At 46.5% G+C, this 21026-nt stretch overlaps 1 long non-coding RNA gene across 2 annotated transcripts; it reads right to left on the bottom strand.

Annotated features, from left to right (window-relative positions):
* Positions 1-309: 309 nt before the first annotated feature.
* Positions 310-20923, bottom strand: LOC144268590 (uncharacterized). 2 transcript variants are annotated; one of them, XR_013346799.1, is made up of 3 exons: positions 20701-20923; positions 20264-20391; positions 310-487 (listed from the first exon to the last, which is right to left on the bottom strand). It is a non-coding gene; the product is annotated as an uncharacterized LOC144268590 (long non-coding RNA). The 2 variants fall into 2 exon arrangements; XR_013346798.1 differs by lacking the exon at positions 310-487 and adding an exon at positions 16234-18401 and having other exon boundaries at positions 19401-20391.
* Positions 20924-21026: the final 103 nt, after the last annotated feature.

The raw sequence follows: 21026 nt of genomic DNA, 5'->3' as shown, positions 1-21026 counted from the left end.
GCCGCGATCGGCCAAACCTGCGGACACGGCAGGTAAACAAACCGGCGCGGCCTACCAGGGGCTTTCCCTGCACAAGCAGTGGAACAAATTTGGGAACCACTGGTCTAAATCAATCATAACATTTGGCAGTTTCATAGAAGTTTTTATATCAATAAATTTCTTCACCTCACTGTTACCTGCATAATCAGAGTAAGGATTTTTTATTCAGAGTAACAGATATTGAATTCCCTATTGACAAATTCAAAGGTTACTCCTTCCTCATGTAGTTAACAAACCACTGGTTTTAGTTAATGTGGCTGTAAACCATCAGCCACCCCTTTCATTTTAACTTCTTAGCTTTTTAAGATTTGATCAAAGCCCCAAAGTTGCTATTCATCAGTTCTGTGGAAGTAGGAAGGAGTCTGTGCTTCAGGTTAACAGCTTCTGCTTTTCTAGCGCTGTATCTTTTCCTTTGATGTGTCAAAACATCATGATGTTCATATAAAACCTGGAAAACATTACAAACTTTTCAAGAAGATTAAAAAAAAAATCCTATGAAATCTATTACAGACACTGCAACTGGCATCAAACATGCTCTTCTCTAAGATATATGGCAGCAAATTAAGTGCCTGATCTACAAAGGTGCTGGGGTGCCACATCTCTTTGACTACAGTGGGAGTGCTAGGTACTCAGCACCCAAGATCATAGGGTGAAATGATCTCATGTGGTGCACAGTCCTTTCTATGGGTTTCAGAGTAACAGCCGTGTTAGTCTGTATTCGCAAAAAGAAAATGAGTACTTGTGGCACCTTAGAGACTAACCAATTTATTTGAGCATAAGCTTTCGTGAGCTACAGCTCACTTCATCGGATGCAACATGCATCCGATGAAGTGAGCTGTAGCTCACGAAAGCTTATGCTCAAATAAATTGGTTAGTCTCTAAGGTGCCACAAGTACTCCTTTTCTTTTTGCGAGTCCTTTCTATGTCATTCTGCTCACACTTTCGATAGACTGCAATCATCTCTTCTGTAATATTCTGAAGCAGTGGGGCATGCATCGCATCATCCCTGAAAACAGCTTTTCATTATCTCTTTTCCAGGCGGAGGCAGGGACAGGTTTGTTTTAGCCAAAACAATGACTTTAACTCCTCCTGAGATACTCCCTTGTGTAAATGGAGTGTCAGGGAGTACTGTATCCACACCAAACACAAGCCCAGCCCGAACAAAGGGACTAATTCCTTGGAAGCGTATTCCAAACTGTTACTGATTCAAGGTGCAGACACATGCAGAATTCTGTGCTGTCTCAATGCTTACTCCACTGTCCTGCTACTGAGGACTTGTTTCTCCACTGCCTTCCAGCTTCCCACACGAGGGGATTACTCGGTTGGCCACAAAGAGCTAGTCTACACTGGCAACATTAAAGCGCTGCCATGGCAATGCTTTAACATAGTTTGTCTAGTCACGGCAAAACGCTGGGAGAGAGGTCTCCCAGCGCTCTAAAAAACCACCTCCACAAGGGGTGTAGCTCCCAGTGCTGGTGCACTGTCTACACCAGTGCTTTGCAGCGCTGAAACTTGCTGCGCTCGGGGGGGGGCAGGGTGGTGTTCTTTCATACCCCTGAGCAAGAGAGTTGCAGCGCTGTAAAGTGCCAGTGTAGACAGGCCCTTACATTGGCAGCATGAAGTAGACTTAATGGAACCCAGATTACTGAACAACCAAGAAATGGTACTGCTTTGTCACCACCACCTGGGCTGGATTTGATTTTACTTGTTGCCTTAGAAGGGATCTATATAGGATTAAATGTTTATGTATTTTAACTGCTATGAAGTGCCAGATTTTTCAGTGTGAGCTAGATGCCTAAATCCCATTGAATGTCAATGGGAGTTAGGCACTTCCTGCATAGGAGTTTTTGTAAATCCTACTAGGTGTTTGTCTGCATCTTTAGGCACCTAAATACCTTTGTAAATATGGCCCTTGGTTCTATAGCTTAAAGGGGTATATGCTCACAGTGGTGTTCAGGCTCATGCAGAAATTCAAACTTTACACTCTTACTATATTTATGTGTAAAGCAAATTTGTACAACAGTTCTGTTATTACTCCTACAATATATAGTACTAGTACCATAATTCAAGGGTACAAACTCCATTCAGGAATATTGAAATATAATAATTTACTCTTATATAACAAATTACATGAATCCAGAAATAGCACAAAAAGCTTTTCAAACTTAAATTGATATACCAACTCTATACAGTATACCAATCATTTTAAGGGAATGCAAATAATAAATAATAATACTTGAGACAGATATGACAATATCCTGGACAAACCTCGTAGGATTAAGATAAACGTTACTGAATTAAATTCAACACCTTTGAGATCCACTATATTAAAAATGCAATTGTTTATGTGTTGTGAGACGGTATGTAACTTTGGGGATGCTAATGTCATTCCTCTAGTTATCAGCCCTTTTTAGCCACCCCTCTGGAGAGGTTCACATATACTAGTTCAAACTAAATTCTCCAGGGATCAAGAGACAAAGAAAGGATTTGGGGATAAATAGCCTGATTTTAAACAGGCTCAGGGCCTTTTTCCTGATCCCCCAAGCGGACAGACACTATGGTCCATGGCGGGCCCCAATCCTTCAAGAAGGGTTGGAAGGACTTGGTCTACTGATATTCCATAACACTGGGTGCTTGTTATGAGCTGAAGCTATGAACTTGAACCCACAAGGAACTCCTTGTTCATCTTCGAGTGCTTGTTCATGTCCATTCCAATCAGGTGTGAGTGCGGGCACATGCACGGCAGCCGGAAGTTTTTTTTCCAATAGCAGCATCCGTTGGGTTGGCCTGGGCACCCCCTGGAGTCGCATCTTCATGGCGCTTAATATAGAGACCTGCAGACCCACCACCCCCTCAGTTCCTTCTTACCGCCAGTGACAGTTAGCTGGAATGTCCCATAGCTCTTGCTTTAGCAAGTGTCTCTGTCCATTTCATTTGTTTATAGTTCTTCTGTAGTTAGTAGTAGTAGTTTTATAGGTATTTTAGAGTGTGTTGGGGGTTCCCCCCCACGACTCCCCGGAGCTGTGGTATGCCGTGGTCCCTGGGGTTCAAAAAGTGTGAGGTCTGTGCCAAGTGCATGCCAAAAAGCGATCCATAAACCGCATGTTTAAGCTGCCTAGGTGAGGGTCACCAAAAGGACCATTGCAGAATTTGCCACGAGTTTCGCCCAAGAACTTTAAAAGAAAGGGAGAAGCGGCTCAAAGTTCTGCTTATGGAGGCAGCTGTTCACGCCCATTCACCCGGGATCTTGCGCCCAGCGCCTCCTCCTTGGTGGGGAGCACCCCAGCACCGTCATCCAGGGAACCGGTGCTGAGAAAGGACTCTGTGTGAGACTCTCAGCACCATCATGGGTCCTTCCACGTCCATTCAGCGGGTAGGCACCGGTCGCAATCACTGGTGCCTCAGAAGAAAAAGAAGCTGGAGAGTGATCATTCTCCCCCAGCCAAAACTAAAGAGCCGACAACTGTGAGAGCCCAGTTGGATCACAGCACCACGTTGCCTGTGAGGGTCGTGTCGACGCCAGCCCTGGAGGGACAGTTGAGTCCAGGCCCACCCTGCTCGCTGGAACCTAGGAGTCAGCAGCTGCAGTTCCCATCGACCCCGGAGGCATTTGAGGCAGCTCAGGATTTATTAAGCCAAACAACGCCACCCTCACCTCCAAGGAGGGATGAACCACTGGCACCGACAGCACCGGCCCGCCCCACAGTACAATCAAGAGGGAAGCCGGCCACATTGTCCTGGCGCTTGCCTTCTCCATAGCACCCCGTGCCGCCAGTAGCCCGGGAACCAGAGCCCAGTCGGTCCCCTAGCTTCCGACACTCTGCGCCTCGCAGTGGTCTTCTTTTTCGGAGATCTTGGAGTCAGAGTCCAACTCCTATCGCTCCAACAGGAGTAAGAGCAGGAGAGCCAGGTAGCGGTGGGAGAGACAAGCCTACCCAGCACCTTGGCCACTGCAGTGGCAGAACCCGACGCAGTGGCCCTTCTGGACGCCCTGGGCCTTCCCTCAAAGCCAGGTACAGAGGCAGAGGTCGCGCTCGGCATCAACGTCTGTAGCTTCGGCTACCGTTGTGCCACCTTCTGTCCCTCATGGACCTGCAGCTCCAGCACTCTCTGAGCCACTGCGTCTAGCTACTGAGGCGCCGCCAGCACTTACTTTGACGCCGTCGGCTGTGGCATCGTCACCAGCACCACTGACACTGGTGTCATCTGCGGCACCTATATCGGCATCGCCACCTATGGTAGCACCAGCATCAATACCTCCTCCGGCATCGACAGCGATGCCTACATCCCGACAGGGGTGTCTCCTGTCCCGGCACCGAGGGGCACGGCCCCATCCGGGTCGGCACCAGCCCACGATCCACAAGATTCATGTGACCCCTTGGGTGTGACAGAAGAGAACAGCCACGCTTTATGGGGGCTTCTTCCTCACCAGATGAGACGCTGGCAGGCGCTGCTATAGCCCCAGCCCTGGAGGACAACAGGGTGTTGCAGCAGTTCCTGCAGGGAGTTGCCCAGGTCTAGGTATTCAGGCAGAGGAGGTAGTGAAGGACGCAGATCCGATGGTGGATATCCTCGCGCGCTCCGGACCTGCACGCATTGCCCTGCCTCTTATCAAGACCATATTGGACAGGACCAAAACTTTATGGCAGACCACATCCTAGTGGCCCCCCACAGCTAAGTGCAATGAAAGGTGCTATTTTGTGCCATCTAGGGCTATGAGCATTTATACTCGCACCCGCCGCCTGATTCCCTTGTCGTGGATGCTGCCAATCAGCGTGAGTGGCAAAGCTACCAGGGACCCTCCCCTAAGAACAGGGAGGTGAAAAGACTCGATCTTTTGGGGAGGAAGGTCTACCCTACGGGCAGGTTGCAGCTCCGCATTTCAAATCAGCAAGCCATTGTCAGCAGGTACTGCTATAATACATGTGGGGCAATGGCAAAATTTGCAGAGCTGCTGCCACAAGACTCCCATGCCGAATTCTTGATCTTGACCGACAAGGGTAAGCTCATTTCCCGAGCTTCCCTGCAGGCAGCTCTGGATGGAGCTGATGCAGCCACGAGGGTGATGACTACAGGCGTGGCCAAGAGAAGGGGTGCCTGGCTCCAGGTCTCTGGCCTCCCTTGCAAGGTCCAACAGACAATACAGGACATTCCCCTTGAGGGTGTGATTCTGTTTTCAAAAAAAACGGTGTAGTGGGGCGCCTGCCCCACTCCTGGAAAACAAGGGTTAAAAGCAGCCCTGGAGAGAGCTGTGGTTGTGAAAGTCTAGGCTGATTGGGAAAGCAGCCACAGCTGGGGCCACGCCTGGCCCATAAGAGGGCTGCGGGCCAGAAGCTGGGAGAAGTCTCACTCTAGCCCTGGAGTGAGAAGGGCTGGCTGCCTGGGAGCTGAAGGTGCCTGAGGAGGGCTAGGGAAGGGCAAAGGGGAGCTGAGGAGCTCCTGCCTGGTAAACCCCCAGGCTGCAGGCCTTCGTGAAGGCCTGCACAGGTACTGGGGTTCCAGAGCTGCAGCCCAGGGTTAGGCAAAGGCAGCTGGTCCTACCCCCTTGCCTGTGATGAGTGGCCATTACAGACTACAGTCTGCCCCAGTGAGCAAAGGCTAGATGATGACTGGCAGTAGCCACTGAGGCAAGGTGGGTTTAGAGGGTTGGAGGTTCCCCAGGGAGGGGAAACCCAGATTGTGGGTTACTGCTGGGAACAGAACCCCGAGATAAAGGGGCACCGGGGTCTGGGAGGGACACGGGGCCAGCAGCAGGCAAGACACTGGCCCGCGGAGGGTGCTCTGAGGCTGGAAAGAGCTAATTCCCAGACAACCAGCAGGAGGCGCCACACCAGTGAGTCATCGACTCGCCACAGATGGATAAAAGGCTTCATAGCCTGAAGGACTCCAGAGCCACCCTCAAATCCTTGGGCCTTCACACCCCCACCACACAGCAGAGACACTCCAGGTCACAACCTCTGCCATGGTTCTTCCAACAACAGAACCGACAGGACGGTTCAAGGAGGAGGAATAGGAATGGCAGGAAGAGGCTGCAGGAATACTCAGGCCAGGGCTCTGGCCAACCCAAGCCACCTTTGGGCCCGAAACAGGCCTTCTGAAGGGGCAATCAAAGATGGTGTACCAGTGCAAAGACTGGATCCACCCTGTCTTACCTTTTTGTCCCAACTATTTCCTTTCTGCCCTGCGTGGTCCCGCATCACATCAGACCATTGGGTGCTCTGCACAGTAGAGAGGGGATACTCCATCCAATTCTGTGCGCTTCTACCCCCTTTCCCCGTCCCTCTTCAAGGACCCCTCTCACGAGCAGCTCCTTGTAAAGGAGGTGCACTTGCTCCTACTGCTAGGGGCACTGGAAGAGGTTCCTCAGGAGCAGAAGGGCAAGGCCTTCTATTCCCGGTATTTTCTAATACCGAAAGCCAAGGGGGGGCTCAAGCCCATCCTAGACCTGCAGGAGCTCAAAAGATTCATAAAGAAACTGAACTTCTGCATGGTCTCCTTGGCCTCCATCTTCCCTTCCTTGGATCCAGGGGACTGGTATGCTGCCCTCACTTTGAAGGATGCATATTTTCATATTGCAATCATTCCGTCCCACAGAAGGTACCTCAAGTTTGTGGTGAACAACAACCACTCTCATTTCACAGTCCTCCCGTTCGGCCTGTCAGTGGCACTTCAGGTGTTTACCAAGTGCATGGCAGTCGTGGGTGCATTCCTGTGCAGATGGCAGGTACAGATGTTTCCGTACCTCGACGACTGACTCATCAAGGGCCGCTCCAAGTCTCAAGTGGAGGCACAAGTGGACTTCATAAGAATGACGTTCGACCAACTGGGCCTTTTCCTCAATGTGAGAAATCAACTCTGTCCCTGGTTCAGCGGATAGAGTTCATAGGGGCGGTATTGGACTCGACACAGGCCAGAGCATACCTCCCGGAAGCAAGGTTTCAGACCCTGGGTGACATCATCCGAAGTCTCAGTCAGTTTGCCACCACCACAGCAAGAAATTGCCTGAAACTTCTAGGACACATGGTTCTATACCTATGTGGTGCAATACGTCAGGCTCAGACTCCAGCCACTCCAGTTGTGGCTAGCCTTGGTGTATCGGCTGGCTTGGGACAGTTTGGACAGGGTCGTGACTGTATCTCACCCAGTCCTTAACTCCCTCCAGTTGTGGCTCGACCCGCAAGTAGTCTGTGCAGGGGTCCCCTTCACCGGTCCTCAGTCATCCCTCTTGCTAGTGATGGACACGTCAGCCTTGAGCTGGGGGCACATCTGGGAGACCTCAGGACACAAGGGATCTGGTCTGAGGCAGAACTCACTTTCCACATCAATGTCAGAGAGCTGAGAGCCGTGTGCCTGGCATGCCAGTTTTTCCAAGCCCATTTGACAGTTGTGTATCAGTCATGACAGACAACACCCTGGCGATGTTCTATATCAGCAAATGAGGGAGTGCACACTCCTCTCCTCTGTGCCAGGAAGCCCTCATATTGAGGGACTTGTGCATAAAGCATTCAATACACCACCTGCAAGCATCGTACCTCCCTGGGGTACAGAATGAGTTGGCAGACTATTGTTGGATCATATTAAAGAAGTTCTGTATTAAAATCACAAATGACTTTGATTCCCCATAGTTTAAATTCAAGGGTATTACTAATTAAGAGGTCTCTTGGGTTTTGGTACTGTTTCTCTCTCTCTATGTGTGAAACTTGCAAGCTGCTAATTGCGTTAGTACATTCTAAGACAGAGTCTGTTCTCAAAGCAATTCACACAGAGAGACTCAAAGCAATACTCTGTAACAACAGAAACAGCACCCAGAGACTCCCCGCCCTTTTGTTGTATTAACAATTGTGATTAAAATAGAGATAAGTTTCAGAGTAGCAGCCGTGTTAGTCTGTATTCACAAAAAGAAAAGGAGTACTTGTGGCACCTTAGAGACTAACCAATTTATTTGAGCATAAGTTTCGTGAGCTAAAGCTCAATTCACCGGATGCATAAAGTGGAAAGTACAGTGAGAAGATTTTATACACACACAGACCATGAAAAAATATACATTGTAAGGAGAATGATCGCTTAAGATGAGCTATTACCAGCAGGAGAGTGGGATGGGGGGGGAGACAAAACCTTTTGAAGTGATAATCAAGGTGGGCCATTTCCAGCACATTTCCAGGAGTTAACAAGAACCTCTGAGGAACAGTGGGGAGGGGGAGAAATAAACAAGGGGAAATAGTTTCACTTAGTATAATGACTCAACCACTCCCAGTCTCTATTCAAGCCTAAGTTAATTGTATCCAATTTGCAAATTAATTCCAATTCAGCAATCTGTTGTTGGAGTCTGTTTTCGAAGTTTTTTTGTTGAAGGATAGTCACTTTGAGATCAGAAATCGAGTGACCAGGGAGATTGAAGTGTTCTCCGACTGGTTTATGAATGTTATAATTCTTGACATCTGATTTGTGTCCATTTATTCTTTTACGTAGAGACTGTCCAGTTTGACCAATGTACATGGCAGAGGGGCATTGCTGGCACATGATGGCATATATAAAATAGGTAGATGTGCAGGTGAATGAGCCACTGATAGTGTGTCTGACATGATTAGGCCCTATGATGGTGTCCCCTGAATAGATATGTGGGCACAGTTGGCAACGGGCTTTGTTGCAAGGATAGGTTCCTGGGTTAGTGGTTCTGTTGTGTGGTGTGTGGTTGCTGGTGAGTATTTGCTTCAAGTTTGGGGGCTGTCTGTAGGCAAGGAGTGGCCTGTCTCCCAAGATTTGTGAGAGTGATGGGTCGTCCTTCAGGATAGGTTGTAGATCCTTGATAATGCGTTGAAGAGGTTTTAGATGGGGACTGAAGGTGACGGCTAGTGGTGTTTTGTTATTTTCTTTGTTGGGCCTATCCTGTAGTAGGTGACTTCTGGGTACTCTTCTGGCTCTGTCAATCTGTTTCTTCACTTCAGCAGGTTGGTATTGTAGTTGTAAGAATGCTTGATAGAGATCTTGTAGGTGTTTGTCTCTGTCTGAGGGGTTGGAGCAAATGCGGTTGTATTGTAGAGCTTGGCTGTAGACAATGGATCATGTGGTGTGGTCTGGGTGAAAGCTGGAGGCATGTAGGTAGGAATAGCGGTCAGTAGGTTTCTGGTATAAGGTGGTGTTTATGTGACCATTGCTTATTAGCACTGTAGTGTCCAGGAAGTGGATCTCTTGTGTGGACTGGTCCAAGCTGAGGTTGATGGTGGGATGGAAATTGTTGAAATCATGGTGGAATTCCTCAAGGGCTTCTTTTCCATGGGTCCAGATGATGAAGATGTCATCAATATAGCGCAAGTAGAGTAGGGGCATTAGGGGACGAGAGCTGAGGAAGCGTTGCTCTAAGTCAGCCATAAAAATGTTGGCATACTGTGGGGCCATGCGGGTACCCATAGAAGTGCCGCTGATTTGAAGGTATACATTGTCCCCAAATGTGAAATAGTTATGGGTGAGGACAAAGTTACAAAATTCAGCCACCAGGTTTGCCGTGACATTATCGGGGATAGTGTTCCTGATGGCTTGCAGTCCATCTTTGTGTGGAATGTTGGTGTAAAGGGCTTCTACATCCATAGTGGCCAGGATGGTGTTATCAGGAAGATCACCGATGGATTGTAGTTTCCTCAGGAAGTCAGTGGTGTGTCGAAGACAGCTGGGAGTTCTGGTAGTGTAGGGCCTGAGGAGGGAGTCTACATAGCCAGACAATCCTGCTATCAGGGTGCCAATGCCTGAGATGATGGGGCGCCCAGGATTTCCAGGTTTATGGATCTTGGGTAGCAGATAGAATACCCCAGGTCAGGGTTCCAGGGGTGTGTCTGTGTGGATTTGTTCTTGTGCTTTTTCAGGGAGTTTCTTGAGCAAATGCTGTAGTTTCTTTTGGTAACCCTCAGTGGGATCAGAGGGTAATGGCTTGTAGAAAGTGGTGTTGGAGAGCTGCCTAGCAGCCTCTTGTTCATATTCCGACCTATTCATGATGACGACAGCACCTCCTTTGTCAGCCTTTTTGATTATGATGTCAGAGTTGTTTCTGAGGCTGTGGATGGCATTGTGTTCTGCATGGCTGAGGTTATGGGGCAAGTGATGCTGCTTTTCCACAATTTCAGCCCCTGCACGTCGGCGGAAGCACTCTATGTAGAAGTCCAGTCTGCTGTTTCGACCTTCAGGAGGAGTCCACCTAGAATCCTTCTTTTTGTAGTGTTGGTAGGAAGGTCTCTGTGGATTAGTATGTTGTTCAGAGGTGTGTTGGAAATATTCCTTGAGTCGGAGACGTTGAAAATAGGATGCTAGGTCACCACAGAACTGTATCATGTTCGTGGGGGTGGAGGGGCAGAAGGAGAGGCCCCGAGATAGGACAGATTCTTCTGCTGGGTTAAGAGTATAGTTGGATAGATTAACAATATTGCTGGGTGGGTTAAGGGAACCATTGCTGTGGCCCCTTGTGGCATGTAGTAGTTTAGATAATTTAGTGTCCTTTTTCTTTTGTAGAGAAGCAAAGTGAGTGTTGTAAATCGCTTATCTAGTTTTAGTAAAGTCCAGCCACGAGGAAGTTTGAGTCGAAGGTTGTTTGTTTATGACAGTATCCAGTTTTTAGAGCTCATTCTTAATCTTTCCCTGTTTGCTGTGGAGGATGTTGATCAGGTGATTCCGCAGTTTCTTTGACAGCTTGCAGCGTGGAGCCACCAGGAATGTGCTATCTGCTGATTGATTCAGCAACAGCATGATGAAGCAATTCCCATAGACTGGCATAGGAAGAAATTCCTATAAAAATGGACTCTAGAAAGTGAGAACTTTGGGGTCTGATTCTGCAAATCAACTTCCAGGAGCATCAGATGTGCATCTGACAAGGCCCTGCTCCCTCCTCATGTCCAGGCCACCTTGGCATGAGCAACTCTAAGTCTGGTAACTATGATAACAACCTTGCAGAACCTGTGTTCGTGTGTTTGTATGAATGAATGTGTGAATAAATATGAGATTGAATGGAATGTTATAGCTATAACTAACTGCTTACTATCATTCTTTCTGTATTCACAATAAATGTGGTATTTTGCCTTTTCCCCTTTAATAAGATCCTGCTGGTTTTTATTTTATTGGTATAACACTATCTCAGCAGGTAGTTCCACGGCCAAGAGTGGTCCTTATGCCTGGACGTCGCAAACTCAATCTTCCAACGGTGGGGCTTTCCCCAGATAGACCTGTTCGCCACGCGACACAACAGGAAGTGCCAGCAATTTTGGTCCTTTCTGAATCACAGCCAGGGCTCCATCATGGATGCGTTCCTCCTCTGAGCGTTCCCGCCCTTCACTCTTATTCACAAGGTGCTCCTCAAGATACGTAGGGAAGAGGCTTCAGTGATATTGATAGCTCCAGCCTGGCCCCGCCAACACGGGTACACAGCTCTCCTGGAAATGTCTGTGGAAGCCCCAGTCACCTTGCTGCTTCTCCCGGACTTAATAACTCAGGATCATGGCCATCTCGAGCACCTGAACCTCGAGTCATTGCACCTCACAGCGGGAAAGCTCCGTGGCTGTACCCCATGGAGCTCTCCTGCTTGGACCCAGTTAGACAACTCCTCCTTGGCAGTAGGAAACCCTCCACCAGGGCTACCTATCTTGCCAAGTGGAAGAGATTCTCAATCTGGTCGGCACAGTATCCTTCATCCTCAATGTTTGCCTCTATACCACTCATACTGGACTACCTTCTCCACCTCAAGCAGCAGGGGCTGTCCATGTTGTCATAAGGGTTCTCTTGGCCACAATCTCTGCCTTCCATCCAGGCGCAGAGGGCCAGTCAGTCTTTGCCAACCCTTTTGTCAGCCGTTTCCTGAAAGGTCTTGACAGGCTATATCGACATGTCCGACAGCTGATCCCAGCCTGGGACCTCAATCTGGTTCTTTCCAGACTGATGGGGCTGCGCTTTGAACCACTGCTGACAGGCTCCCAGCTCTATCTTTTGTACAAGGTGGCATTTCTGATAGCGATAACTTCAGCCAGGAGGGTGTCTGAGCTAAAGGCCCTAACATCGGAGCTTCCTTACACCGTGTTCTACAAGGACAAAGTTCAGCTCTGGCCACATCCAGCTTTCCTCCTGAAGGTTGTTTCCCAATTTCACATCAATCAGAACATCTTCCTTCCAGTGTTCTATCCTAAGCCACACTCAAGTGGCAGGGAGCACTCACTGGATGTCTGCAGAGTGCTAGCCTTCTACATCGAGAGAAAGTATCCGTTCCGGAAGTCAATTCAGCTGTCTGCGGCTATGGCAGTCAGGATGAAAGATCTTCCAGTCTTCTCCCAACGAATTTCATCGTGGATCACGTCCTGCATCCGCAAGTACTACACCCTGGCAGCAGCACCTGCTGCTTCCGCTCACAGTGCACTCCACTAGGGCGCAGGTTTCTTCAGTAGTGTTCTTGGTGCAGGTTCCCACCCAGGAAATATGTAGAGCGGTGACATGGTCATCTATACATATTTTCACTGTATGCGATTACCCAGCAGGCCAGAGATGATGCAGCCTTTGGTAGAGCAGTGCTCCAATCACTGCATAACTCCGACCCAGCCTCCAGAACTTAGGCTTGGGAGTCACCTGATTGGAATGGACATGAACAAGCACTCAAAGAAGAAAAAACAGTTACTCACCTTCTCATAACTGTTGTTCTTCGAGATGTGGTGTTCATGTCCATTCCAATACCCACCCTTCTACCCCTCTGTTGGAGTAGCTGGCAAGAAGGAACTCAGAGGGTGGTGCGCTGGCATGGCTCTATATTGAGTATCATGAAGGTGCAACTCCAGGGGGCAACCAGGCCAACCTGACGGATGCTGCTATGGGAAAAATCTTCCAGCTGCGGTACACGTGCACACACCTGATTAAAATGGACATGAACAGCACATCTTGAAGAACAACAGTTATGAGAAGGTGAGTAACTGTTTTTTAGGGTTGGGTTGATCTCGGGTAAGCTTATTAGCATGAGTTGGTTCTTTTATTGTTTTTAATATGGCTTCTCTGTAGTGCTTTTAACTTAAGAATAAAATAGGCTTGTAAAGAAAGTCCTGTATGGCAACTTATAACTAAGGCTGCGATTTAGTCATGAAAGCCATGGAATCCGTGACTTCCAAAGACCTCTGTGACTTCAGCCAGTGTCAGCTGGAAGCTGCAGGGTCCCCTGTCACCCGCGGAGGCCGGGAGCTGGGGGTGAGTGGCAGGGGTACCCCGCAGAGCTCCCAGCTGCTGTGGGAGGCATGGGGAACCCCCGCAGGTCCCGGCTACAGCAGGAGCCAGGGGGAACCCCACAGCTTGGAGCTGCTAACAGAGGGGTGACCCTGGAGCTCTGAGCCCTCACGGGTGGGGCCCCTGGAGCTCCCAGCTTGCCTGCTGCTGCCCAGGCTCCCCATTTTGTCATGGATATTTTTAGTAAAAGTCAGAGACAGGTCATGGGCTTCTGTGATTTTTTCATTATAGCTTGTGACCTGTCCCTGACTTTTACTAAAAATATCCATGACAAAATCTTAGCCTTACGTATAAATATTGGCAGTTACTCTGTTTATTAGTCTCTGAAGAAACTGGCTAGGCACACTGTCCCTGCAGGGAATAACACAGTGAAGTTAGGGAACTGTTCAGCTTGGAGAGACGTTGGTCAGAAGGAAAAGAGATGCGTGTCTCCATGTACAAGAGGTGAGGGCCTGGGGAGCTTGAAGCCTAAGAGTGGTTGCTCTTGCTGTACCAGGGGGAGTACAGGTGCAGTTGCCCTGAACTGAGACAGTACTACCCCTAAAATGCTGTCCCCTCTTGGGTGAAACATGGTAGCTCTTTAACAGCGAAGAGCAACATTAAACAGACTGACGCAGGAAATGGAAAATAATATATGCAAATGATATTACAAGGGGAACATCAGGGAAGTAAAATGTAATTATTTAAATTGGAATTTGGCCAAGATACTGTCACTAATGAGGCAACTCTTTTGAAAACTGCCATGGATCTTTAATAAGCATGTATAGTTGGGCTTTAGTTTGCCTTATCCAAAAGATAGCATAGTAGCCCTAGTACGATACTGGAGCATTGTTTCATAACTGACAAAAGGAGGAAGGCCACCTACTGAATCACCACTTGAGTTTTTCTTTCATCCTTTCCATTTAAGTACTAAGTAGCCCAAAGATAAATTCTGATGAGATCACAAGGCTTAGAATTGTGCACTGTTTAAACCTGTTATGAAACCAATTTCACCTGACTCTACTTTATTGAATATTTTTAGAATGTTCTTTCTAAAGGAATTTTCCAGCTAAGCCACACATGTAGTAGCAACAGACATCTGCATCTGTGTTCAATAGGCTTTTAACTTGATGTGCATAGCTGTTGCAACAACCCCAAAAACCAGTGAGCATCAAAGGAGGTTTCTTAGCTTCCACCGGATAAAAAAATAAATCTTGAGAAAAATGTTGACATTTGGGACAATATTAAATTATGCACCATCATGGTATATGGTTTTAATGTATCTGTTTCATATTTAGTAAAAAATATTTACTATAGCAATATCTCCTTCATATGGCGTATCCCATCTCTCTCCGTATAAATCCTGTCTATGAAAAAGAGCTGTGAAAAATAGACGACCGTATATGGAGTAAATAAAGAGCAATTTACAGACCAATGATGAATCTGTGAGATATGGAAGACATCCTAAGGGTAACCAAAAAAAAAAAAAAAAAAAATCCTCATAGTTCATATCAAGGGAAGCCACAAGTGAAATATGGAGGCCTTTCACCATAAATAGAATGATTCTGTGTTCTACAGATGTTCACTTTGTCATGTCTATTTGACAGATTTAAAATGTTTCATTCTTTTGTATTAAAATATGATAGAATTCTATCGTTTCAGGTTGAGCAGAGCTGTTTGTGTGAGTAGAGAACCTCTCCCGCTGAAGTCACAGGGGACCTTCTGCAATCTGCTTTGCCTTGTTCCCAGAGGGTAAAAAAATATATTCCAAAACTCCTTATTAGTTTGATATTCAGTCAAAGATTTTTCTTTAACAATGGAAAGATATGATTAGTCTGGGAAGAAAAGTTTTGCTGTACATAGAAAGGGTTCTTTGTAAAACTCCAGCTGACACTAAAACAAAGCTGGTTGAAACAGCCTGCTGAGTCTGGAACTATAATGTACATTGTATGTACTGGCTTCAAACCCTCATCAGAAGTAAATGAGGCCTTGTCTACACTTAAAAATGTTTGGTGGTATAGGTATCCTGGTAGAGCTATATTAAGCAAAACCTCCCTAGTGCAGACACAGTTCATAGTGGCAGAACCAGTTCCTCAAACAAAAAAAAAAAGCAATACTGTCAAAAGGACTTTCTATCTGTATAACTGTGTCTACAGTACGGCTTTTGTCAGCATAGCTATGTAGGTTAGGGGTGTGATTTTTTTTTTCCGCACGCTCCTAACAGACAAAGGTATGCCAGTAAAACTTTCTAGTGTAGACCAGCCCTCAGTAAGGACAGTAGTGACTGCACTGATTCCAGATAAGCAAAATGGCTGCAATGCAACTATTTTAGTACGTTTAGTAAACTGGGTTGAGTCATGACACATTTCATCCCCAACACATAAACCGAATGCATCCGATGAAGTGAGCTGTAGCTCACGAAAGCTTATGCTCAAATAAATTGGTTAGTCTCTAAGGTGCCACAAGTACTTCTTTTCTTTTTACATATACGTGTGCTTGTGTGCAAATCATACCAGCCAGGGACATATCATGGGTTAGTAAAGGATGATGAGCAAATCCCATGCAGCCATTACTCTACTAGTCATCCTGCTTGCACAGAAAAGTAGTATACAAGTGGCCTGTGGCAGGGGATGTCCCTGGAGTTATAGCAAAACCTTAAGATGTACATACTTTGTAGTTTAAGGAGACTGTTTCTTTAATTTTGTAATTAAAATTCATTATATCCCTTAAACTGAGACACCAACCTTTTAAGCTAGATGTACCCCTACACTGAAAAGTGTACATGCACTATTTATACTTGGCTTAAAAGTATCAAAATCCAAAAAGGAATTATAATAATCTCTTAAATTTAGTTATTAATTCAAACAAGCCTAAATTAAACTGAAGCAGCAAACTATAGAGGGGGAAAATTAAGTCTGTCTGGTTGCACAGAAACTCCATCCAAAGCTCCTCACCAGGCTATTGTTACAAAGTTTACAACAATTAGAACCAGCTCATTTCATGTTTATTCTTGGAAGGCACAACTCAGAGTTAGCTGCTTATTGGAAATAGTAATTTTACAAGTTGACTCTTTATTAAATGTCACAAACCCCAGAGTGGGTTTGTACTGTAATTAGACCAAAAGGCATTTCTTACTTTAACAATAAAAAGACATTTTTAATGTAACAATATTTCAGATAAAATATTAAATGTTTTTATAACAAAACAGATGCAAATATTCATTAAAATTGCAATACTTAGAACACACACAACACCTTTTACTTTCAAAGTGCTTTACAACCATTTACCAAATAATATCTCACAACACCCTTGTGAGGAAGGTATTACGCACCATTTTACAGGTGAGGAAATTGGCAGTATGTGATTTACTCAAGACACAAGAGGGGGAATCTATAAACCATAAGACTAGAACTCAGGAATTCTTGGCTTCCAATCCTGTGCTCAGACCATACATCTCAATACAGTTGTTACTTTTAATTTTGTATAAGAACACCAAAAAAGTTGTTCTAATAAGAGGCAGCCTCCATATAATGATTTGGGTACAACAGGATGTGCAGAGGTTTTGCCTTATTTTTAAGTTTGGTGCAACAGCAAGAACCACTGTAAATAACACCAGATTTCCCCATTCAAGAACTGACCAAACATAGATTTAATTAATTTATGAGATTATCATCGTCATTAACTATTTATATTGCAAGAGCACTTGGGGCGCCATTCATGGATCAGAGACTCATTGTGCTAGGAACTGTGAACAAAGCCCCAAAAGATGAACATTTTAAACTTTTTCTTTCATCTTGCTAATATAATCCATCCTGTTCAGATCAAGAAAAAAGCCTTTAGATCTAGTACTTGTGTATTTCAACTACTCAAGTAAAAGAAATGAAATATAATTAAAATGTTGGCAATTAATGTCCAAAGAAGAATGTGTATTTCAAAGTACTTTTGGGAATTGTTCCTTGACACAAAATATTATTTGGACCTGATATTTGATGTAAGTTTTCTTTTTATTGTTTTGTCTATTTTAAACTTGATATTACCTCCAGAAATACATAAAAAAATTGAGCCTGGATTAAGATAATTCAAAACTGGCTATTTAGCAACTTCTTTTCAATAATATAAACTGAATGAAAGCAAACATTTCTAACTACAAGACCATGAATATAAGTATTCTCTACTCTTGATTTTTTGAACAAAGTCCACTTTTACTTGTTTCAGTTTTCCTGTAAAGGTCATGTGCAAAGGGAAAAATGGGGTTGTGCCCTTTTTTGCTTTTTTATGATAAAGGCTTGAATATTTTTTCTGCCTGTTTTTTTTCTTAAGCCTTAAAAGGATGTCCATTTTTATTTCCTTTTTGGTGGTGGACTTCTTGGATGACTCGGATGTGCATAGGAAACTTACTCAGATAATAACTGAATGGGTAGGGGTATTAAATCTTTCCAAAAGTCTCTCAAGTGTTTGAAATAGGTGTAAACATAAAAAACCCAAACTCGCAATTTTAAGCAGTCTGGGTAACCATGTCCTGTCTACTAATAAGGTTTCATTTCCTTTGGCCCTGTCTACACACTGAGTTAGCATGCAGCAAGCCAAAGAGTGAATCTACAATGCATCACTTTAGAATCATAGAATATCAGGGTTGGAAGGGACCTCAGGAGGTCATCTAGTCCAACCCCCTGTTCAAAGCAGGACCAATCCCCAATTTTGCCCCTGATCCCTAAATGGCCCCCTCAAGGATTGAACTCACAACCCTGAGTTTAGCAGGCCAATGCTCAAACCACTGAGCAATCCCTCCCCCCCTTGCTGTGTAATGTTCCATGTGGACACTTGTACCATTTAGTGAAGGTCCTGGAGTGTGGCTTAGCAACTATGCTTTCAAACAGTAGTGTGCTAACCCACACTCCAGGACTTTCACCGTGCTACACTGTTTGTAAGGGTGTCCACATGGGACTTTGTTGTGCTGCAAGCTGATGTGCTGCAGCTTCCCACCTTGGGTTGCCCTGCAATAACTCGCCACATCTATGATCCCTTTCTATCTTTGTCATAATCGTACTAGTTCCTCCACTGTCCATTGAGTCTGTCACAAAGTCTAGATTTCTAAAGTAAAAACAAGCAGGAAAATATTTTCAAAGAAAATCTCCACAAAACTTTCAGACCTACTACTGGTTTCAGAGTAACAGCCGTGTTAGTCTGTATTCGCAAAAAGAAAAGGAGTCCTTGTGGCACCTTAGAGACTAACCAATTTATTTGAGCATGAGCTTTCGTGAGCTACAGCTCACTTCATCAGATACATACCGTGGAAACTGCAGCAGACTTTATATATACACAGAGAATATGAAACAATACCTCCTCCCACCCCACTGTCCTGCTGGTAATAGCTTATCTAAAGTAATCGTCAGGTTAGGCCATTTCCAGCACAAATCCAGGTTTTCTCACCCTCCACCCCCCCACACAAATTCACCCTCCTGCTGGTGATAGCCCATCCAAAGTGACAACTCTTTACACAATGTGCATGATAATGAAGTTAGGCCATTTCCTGCACAAATCCAGGTTCTCTCACTCCCTCACCCCCCTCCAAAAACCCACCCCCATACACACACAGACTCACTCTCCTGCTGGTAATAGCTCGTCCAAACTGACCACTCTCCAAGTTTAAATCCAAGTTAAACCAGAACATCTGGGGGGGGGGGGGATTTAAACTTGGAGAGTGGTCAGTTTGGACGAGCTATTACCAGCAGGAGAGTGAGTCTGTGTGTGTATGGGGGTGGGTTTTTGGAGGGGGGTGAGGGAGTGAGAGAACCTGGATTTGTGCAGGAAATGGCCTAACTTCATTATCATGCACATTGTGTAAAGAGTTGTCACTTTGGATGGGCTATCACCAGCAGGAGGGTGAATTTGTGTGGGGGGGTGGAGGGTGAGAAAACCTGGATTTGTGCTGGAAATGGCCTAACCTGACGATTACTTTAGATAAGCTATTACCAGCAGGACAGTGGGGTGGGAGGAGGTATTGTTTCATATTCTCTGTGTATATATAAAGTCTGCTGCAGTTTCCACGGTATGTATCTGATGAAGTGAGCTGTAGCTCACGAAAGCTCATGCTCAAATAAATTGGTTAGTCTCTAAGGTGCCACAAGGACTCCTTTTCTTTTTGAGACCTACTACTGTAGAAATCAGAAAAAGGAAAAAAGGGCACCAACCTATTTTTCCCTTTGTACATCACCTTTAAAGTAAAACTATAAGAGAGAACTAAAATTTGACTTTTGTTTAAAAAAGAAATTGGGTGAAGCAGAAGCAAGCGTACCGGTGAAATGTTTGAGGGGGGGAAAAAAAAAGATATGAGGGCTATGGCCTACTTTCCATGTGCTGATTTGAACTACACATTGTGGGCACCACCTAGTGGAGACAGGGAGGATTCTTCATCTTGCATTCTTTATTATCTTTATCCCTACTACTGTACGACAGGGTGCTTCCTGCCCAAAGGCAATCCTCCGCCTCCCAGACCAGAGTCACCTTGACTTGAGAGGGTGAGCATGCACCTGAGCTGTTTCTCAGTCCCTTTGCAATGACAATGTAAATATCGGTTAAAAAAGTTAACTGGTTAAATGTTTAAAATTGTATCATTTAATCAGTTAACCGTTAACCAAGGTTGCTCTGGCTGGCCTGGCGCAGTCCCTCTGGCCAATGGTTAAGGTCTGGTTAACCGATAAGCCTAATGCTTAGGTTAACCTTTTACATCCCTCTTTGCAACCCTTATATTCACGGTTGGAGTTTTATCCTGAGTCTCTCATGTATTGTTTTTTGAAAGCCCAGCCCAGGTAGGCCAGTGGTGACATAGGGCTCTCAGCTTCCAGGTGTCCAAGCTCAATCGGTTTCTCACAGCTGGCTGCAGGGAAAATCTTGAGCGCAGGGCCGAGCAGAAGGCGAACCCGCCATGGGCTACGCAACGAGCTCCTCGTGCTGGCTGAGCCCAGGGCAGGTTCTTGGGGGTCGGGGGTTGCAATTTTTTGACCAGACTCACTCAGAGATGCTGCTTGGTTTATGCCACTTCTTTCCAACGCTCGCTCTCCCCCAGCCCTGGGGCTGCCAGGTAGGGTGACCAGACAGGAAGTGTGAAAAATCAGGACGAGGGTGGGGGGTAATAGGCACCTATATAAGACAAAGCCCCAAATATCGGGACTGTGCCTATAAAATCGGGACATCTGGTCACCCTACCGCCAGGCCGCATCGCCCACAGCTCGGGCTGGCCTCGGTGCTGGGACTGTTACAGCGCCCCGGACCACGGGGACCACGCGGGAACTGCTGCCCACAGGGCACGGGCACGGGCACAGCCGCCTGGGCCTGCGCCGGCTTTGCCCCGTCCGTCCCCCACACGCCACCCGCGCTCCGCCCTACGCCTCCCTCTCTGCGTCCCCCCACCTCTCACGCCTCGCTCCAGTCCGAGAGCCGTTAAATTACCCGGGACCATTTGAACAGCCTCATAGGAATAATCCGCTCGCGCAAAACGCTGATTGGGTGATCTTCTCGCGCGGTTATTAGCGGAGGCGGCAGAGGGTGGGTGGGGTTGAGTCTGCGTGTCAGGACCTACTCACTTTCCTTGGAAAGGGAGGGGGGAGCAGACATCCATGTACGATGGTTTAACCCGTCCCATCCCCTTCCCAGGCTCGAGCCCTCTGGCCAGGCCTCTACCGCCGCACGCGCGCGCCCCGCCAGGACCCCGCGGGCTGGCAAATATATTGCCTGAGTCCAGGAGACAGACAGTTGTGGTGGGGTTCCTAGGGCGC

Source organism: Eretmochelys imbricata, chromosome 8, assembly GCF_965152235.1.
Source record: "Eretmochelys imbricata isolate rEreImb1 chromosome 8, rEreImb1.hap1, whole genome shotgun sequence".
NCBI lineage: Eukaryota > Metazoa > Chordata > Testudines > Cheloniidae > Eretmochelys > Eretmochelys imbricata.
The sequence above is the reverse complement of the archived record's forward strand: the minus strand, read 5'-3'. Positions and strand labels throughout refer to the sequence as shown.